Genomic DNA, 6,436 nt, shown 5'->3' with positions numbered 1-6,436 from the left:
AATACCTAGCATAGTAAATTACATGAAGTAAATGTTCATAACATCCAAAAAATTATTAAGCACCTACCAAATGCAATATGCTATAAATAAACATATAAATGAATAAATTAATTATTTGGAGGCAGACTATATTGGCATCTATGTGTTTATTTGCCAAGATCCACAAATGTCTCCCCAGTCAGTCTGTCATGAAGCATGAAATTCTACCATTGTTTTGAATTAAGGCAAGACCGTCCTGTAAAAATGCAGATTTCTCCTAAGAAAGGGTAACATATTACCCTGTTATCATCTATGAATACAGCATAAATTAGTATATTAGGTCCAATTGTTTCAGCTCACTAAGATATCCCAGGTATTGAAGGGATCAAAGGAAGTTATAATGAAGGTTATAGAGAAGAAGGTTCTGTTCTGAGAAAATAGAACTAGGTTTAGAACAGTAACTAGGTTGAGTTATCCAAAGTTTTGTGCTAGGGCACCAAATTCAAAGGGTATCACATTTAGAGGACACTTGTCTTTTTAGCAGCGTGAAAACTGAACTGGACTAAAGAAAGTGCCTTCTCAACACCACCCCATTCCTTTCTCCACAGATCCCTGGGCCACTTGCACCAGGAATGATGTGTGGTAATTCTTCTGGGGCAAAAAATCTTAGTTTCAAATGTGTTGAAGCAGGGTGCTGAATTAGTAGACTGAACCTGCCTAGGTATAGTGTGAGATGAGGAATGGGGCTGTATGAGGTGGGAGAGGGATAGTGAAAACGATGGTGGAAGGGAGCTGAAAATAAGCTTCTCCCCGCACACTTCTCACTATACACACCCTTTTCTTAGAGTCAGGCATGACAACAGGTAACAATCAGGACAGCTTTTGAAACAAGAAGAATCGGGAGACTAACCTATTATCCTAGGACAGAGGATGTGATGTTATTGCTGTGACCAAATTAACTCTATTGTGGCCAATTCCAATTTTCTGACTCCTTTAAAGGTTTAACCACCATGTAATTTATTAGCTCAACCACACAACATTTGGAGTGAATAATAAGAAAGCAAAATGTAGCAAATCAATTCATTCTCCATCTACTCTGCTTTGTTGTATAGATGTGGCTGAAGGAACAGTCTGATAGGAAGTAAGGCAAAATAATCAAATCATATTTTAACAAGACTTTTGATTTTGACTCATAACATGTACTCTTTGATAGACAATAATCTGGCCTCATAAACCTCTCTTAAATTGCTAATCTCTAGACTCTCTCTGATTTCTTTATAAACTTTTAAAGGGTGATGCCAACACTTTGGCATGAGGTTAGAGAGTTGACCTCATAATTAGGAAGACCTAGCTCCAAAGACTACTGGACACCAGACAAAGACTGGATGTATGACCCTGGGTAAGTCGTTTAACTTTGCAGTGTCCTATGCAATTCTCCAAGATGATAAATTTCAGAGCAGAAGCGTTTCTGCACTGGTAGAAAGAGTTACCCTTTAGTACCTCCTATACCCAGTGAAATCACAGGTGCAGTCCAGATGGGAAACCTTCAGGGGCTCTCTATTGTCTCTGCTATTGAACCACTAAGCTTGCCGTTTGGAGTCTTTCATAATCTGACTCCCAATCTGCCTTTCCAGTCTTGTTTATAGTACTTATCTTCATTTTTGCTGTTATTGTTTATTCTTCATTCTTGAAGAGGACTATGACATCAAGGAGGTGATGTCATGACATGCAAGTTACATACAGTATGCCTAGATCACCAAGTTGATACTAAGATCTATAGAATCTTCTTGTTTTCTTAGAGAGACACAGTGAACTCCTATTTTTCACCTAAGGTGATGAGGATTCACATAAGATAAGGATAAACCACAGTTAGGGGCCGGGAGATTATAACTTGTTATATGTAGGATAATCTCTAAGGAAGAGGACACTTGACAAGTAAAGAAGCAGAAAACACCTCAGCTCTACTTGGTTCTGTAAAATGATAGTGTTTGTTCTCCCCAACTCCTGGGGAAGGTTTTCTTTGTAAATCTTGAAATGCTGGAGAGGTGACATAGTTGTTTCCACTTGAGCTCTGATTTGGAGATATGGGAGGCAAATAACTAGCTGCACGTAAATATCTGGCCACTGGGGAAAGAACCTCCATGTAGAATAGTAATGACTTGCATTTCCACAAAACCTTACAGTTGTAAAACACTTTTTTTATGATAACCCTGTGAGGTAGGTAGCATAACTTTTACTAGCCTCATTTTGCAGATGAGAAAACAGAGTCTCCAAAAGGTTAAAGTGACTTGCCTTGCCTAAGGGCAAGAATCTAGGTCCAGCACTCTAGCTACTGTGCCATGATAGAGTCAACTCCAAATAATCCTTTCCTACTAGAACTTTAGCATATCAGCCCCAGGGAACTGCATGCAGCCTTTGGTGGATCGTATTGGATGCAATAGAGTTAGTACCTGTAGCTGTGGGACATCCCCATCTGTTGCCATGGTAACCTCCAAGAGTGCAGCTGTGTGATGGTTTGAGTTGGTTTCTGGAACAGGGATGTCTATTATAAAGTGTCAGAAGGCACATGGGAATGATTCACAGCTGGTGAGTTTGGGGCCTTATTCTTGGCTGAGAAGTGGGGGATTGAGAATGTGAATACCTTCTGGACCATTCCTACACGGATAAAAGCTGATGAAAGGAAATGCTGCCTTGTCTAAAACTTGTTGAGCCATCCTGCTACCATTATCCTGCTGGGATAACTAACAGTAGCTCTTAGGTATTTACATACTAAATGGACAGGAAGTATTTTTCATACAAATGGATGTTCTTTTTTTGTGGGAAGATGTCTATATGCAAGCATCACAGGTAAAGGTACTGAATATAATGCATTTCTTGACCCAATTCAGACCAAGCATAGCAGTTATTTTGTTAGGCATTCAATAATATTTGCAAAGACATTAGAACTCACAGACTTACATACATTTCAAGGAAGTTTGGGCAAAGTTACTTTTCATGATGGCTCCAAATGAAAAGTTGCCTTCATTTCTGTTGTTTCATGTTTAGTGCTATTTTAGTTGAATTTCATAACAATATTTAAATGAATTCTCTTTCAAATGTTCTGTATTATGTAATGTAAGTGATCCCAGGGCACTTCCTATATCAAGGCACTTACATTTAGAATGCAGCATCATTCCTGTCTCAGAATTTTCACCCTACTCTCTGTCTCGATATTCATTTCATTTAAATATTGCTTTTTTGGTACTTAGCAATCCTCATTTTAGAGCCCCTTTGCTTTGCTGTCATCTGTCAGTGGGTGTTAGGAATGATTTTATTTTTTATAGACTCATAGAATATCAGAGAGGAAGAGCCTAATGAGAACATCTATACCCACTCCCTCATTTTACAAATAAAGAAACTGAGGTCCAGAGAGCATAAAATTCCATAGCTAGCACTTGGCAGGGTTACGACTAAAGCACAAGCCTGGGCTTTTTGCCGCTGATGCCACATGGTTTTCTATGTCCCTAAGATGCTTCAGTTCTGATCTCAGTGCTGCTTGAATGTAGTGACAATCAGGTCAGCACACTCAAAAAATCATGGTATCACATGTCCAAGAAATAGAAAGGAGGAGCCCTGGTCATTCTATAGGGGGTCCATAACCTGAAGTTTTCCCTCCAATTCAAATCCGTACATAGTCACCATGACTGATCAATCACTGAGACGCTGTCATCTAGGCAACTATTGGAGCTTTATATGGAAGCCTTAAAAGAGGACTGAGGCAAAGGATATGGAGTACAGATTCTCCAATTTATGGATTTGACTGGTGCTTTGGTAATGGGAGTTTAGATGGAATCTAGTCTGAGATGACATTGTTTGGGTTGCATTATATAGATCACGTCTGAAGTTGATGTATTCGGATACATCTTATTTTTCTTTTGGGAAATTCCAAGTTGATAGGTATGGAATATTTTCGTGGACCCAAATTAATTTGATTTGGTGTGTGCTCCAGAGGCAAAATAGCTAAAGATATCAGTCACATTTTTCATTTTGCTTTTATTATGGTTATTCCTAGAATATCTATAGTTGCTAGGATATGAATCTTGCAGGCTTGAATTTTCTTTCAAACTCATCTTTGTAAGACCTAAGGAAAAAATGATTTGTAGGAAAGAGGATATCTCACATTTAATACCAATATTTTAAATATATACAGAATTTTATGGTTTTCAAGGCATTTTCATATCTATTAGACAGAGTAGGTAATGATCATTTCCATCTCACCCATTTCACAGGTGAAGAAACAGATTACAGAGACTTCCCAAATCTCATACAGCTAATAAGCACCCAAGACATGATTAGGAACCTCACCTTATGACTTTTATTCAGGTGTTCTTCCCATTAACCCAAACTTCTTTCTGAGAAATAATTTCAGAAAGAAATGAAAATGTTCCCCTTGTAAATACATGGAATTCCATTCTTCAGTATATGTGACAGTGTGGAAAATCCTATTCCACATGTTTGAGAATCCTATTCTACGTCGCTATAAGGGAAGGTAGTTGCCTTGGTTTACAAGAAAAAGTAATAAAATTACATTGAGGTAGGGAATGTGGTGATCCTGAAATGAGATAATGAGTGTAAATCATTTTGCAAATCTTAAAACATTGTCTAAATGCTAGTTATTGTTGTTGTTGTTATTATTATTTTTTATTAGCCTCCGGTAACCAGGCCTCCAATCTGCTGATGACCACTCCCTGGGCTTTCTCTTGAACTCCTGCAGAACTTAAGTAATGTTATAGGGATATGCTGTTAAATGTTTAACAACCAGGTTCTGGCAGGGTGGGAGGAGGCAGATAATATATGCACACACACTTTTAAGTTTAATCTACATTATTAAAATTTTTTTAAGTCTAGAAAGTCAGCACAATAATAAATTAAGTCCTAATTTCTAGTGATTTCTGATTTCTGAGGTGCAAATGCTCACACTGAAAATTTAAGAATGGCTCTCACAAGCTAGTTAGAGCTGGCTCCAGTGCACATAGCCTTGTTTTAAAATAGTCTTTCCTTAAAGAGTTATAGGCGTAGTTTGAGACTTCTTAGCTCCTTTTCTGAAGTTCTGCTTGACTCTTAAGAACAGATTTTAAACTACACAGTTACTCAGTAGGAAAAAATGCTATTATGCAATTACATGATTTTGTTGCTGGTGACATATTTTTAAATTTGTTCTGTTCTCTAAAACTTAACTCCATGAACTTCCTTCAATTCATCCCTTGGCATTGGGCTTTCCTGTCATATCAGAGAACATATAAGCCTTGATTCTTCTTCCACTGTTCTAGTTACTTCTCTGAAAATGTATTTTAAAGTTATATTTTTTAGTTTATTAAGTTTCTTTTTCTTTTTTTCTTTTAGTTTTTTTGGATATCTTAGTCACTTTATTTGCATAATTTCAAATTGATTTCCAAAATGGTTATACTGATTCACAGTTCTATTTAGTATTTTATTTTTCCTTCGTTACATATAAAAACAATTTTTAACATTCATTTTTAAAACTTTGAGTTCCACATTCTCACCCTTTTTCCCTCCCCAGCCCCCCTCATTGAGAAGGCAAGCAAGTCAACATAGGTTGTACATGTGTAGTCATGTAAAACATTTCCATATTAGTCACGTTGTAAAAGAAAATAGATTCCCCCCCAAAAAAAAAGAACTCATGAAAAATAAAGTAAAAAAAAAAGTATGCTTCAATCTGTATTCAAACACCATCAATTCTTTCTTTGGGGATGGAGAGCATCTTTCATCATAAGTCCTTCAGAGCTGTCTTGGATCACTGTATTGCTGAGAATAGCTAAGTCATTCATAGCTGATCATTTTATAATATTACTGTTCCATTGTGTACAGTGCATTTCACTTTTCATCAGCTCATGTAAATCTTTCTAGGCTTTTCTGAGAGAATCCTTCTCATCATTTCTTATAGCACAACAACATTCCATCATAATCACACAGTATAATTTATTCAGCCACTTCCCAGTTGATGATTGATGGGCATCCCCTCAATTTCCAATTTCCCTTCACAGAAAAGAGCTGCTATAAATATTTTTGTACATGGAGGTTCTTTTCCCTTTTTTAATCTCTTTTTGGATACAGACCTAGTAGGGTATTGCTAGGTCAAAGGGTATGCATGATTTTATAGCCTTTTGGGCATAGCTCCAAAATGCTCTACAAAATGGTTGAATCACTTCACAACTGCACCAACAATGCATTAATGTTTCATTTTCCCCATATCCCTTCCAACATTTGTCATTTTCCTTTTCTGTCCAATTAGCCAATCTCATAGGTATGAGGAAGTATCTCAGAATTATTTTAATTTTCATTTCTCCAATCAATAGTGAGTTAGAGCATTTTTGCATATGGCTATAGATAGCTTCAATTACTTCATCTGAAAACCATACATATTTTTTGATCATTTATCAATTGGGAAATGGCTTTT

Source organism: Phascolarctos cinereus, unplaced genomic scaffold (genome assembly GCF_003287225.1).
Source record: "Phascolarctos cinereus isolate Bilbo 61053 unplaced genomic scaffold, phaCin_HiC Scaffold_7;HRSCAF=346, whole genome shotgun sequence".
NCBI lineage: Eukaryota > Metazoa > Chordata > Mammalia > Diprotodontia > Phascolarctidae > Phascolarctos > Phascolarctos cinereus.
This window is presented reverse-complemented; position numbering follows the sequence as displayed.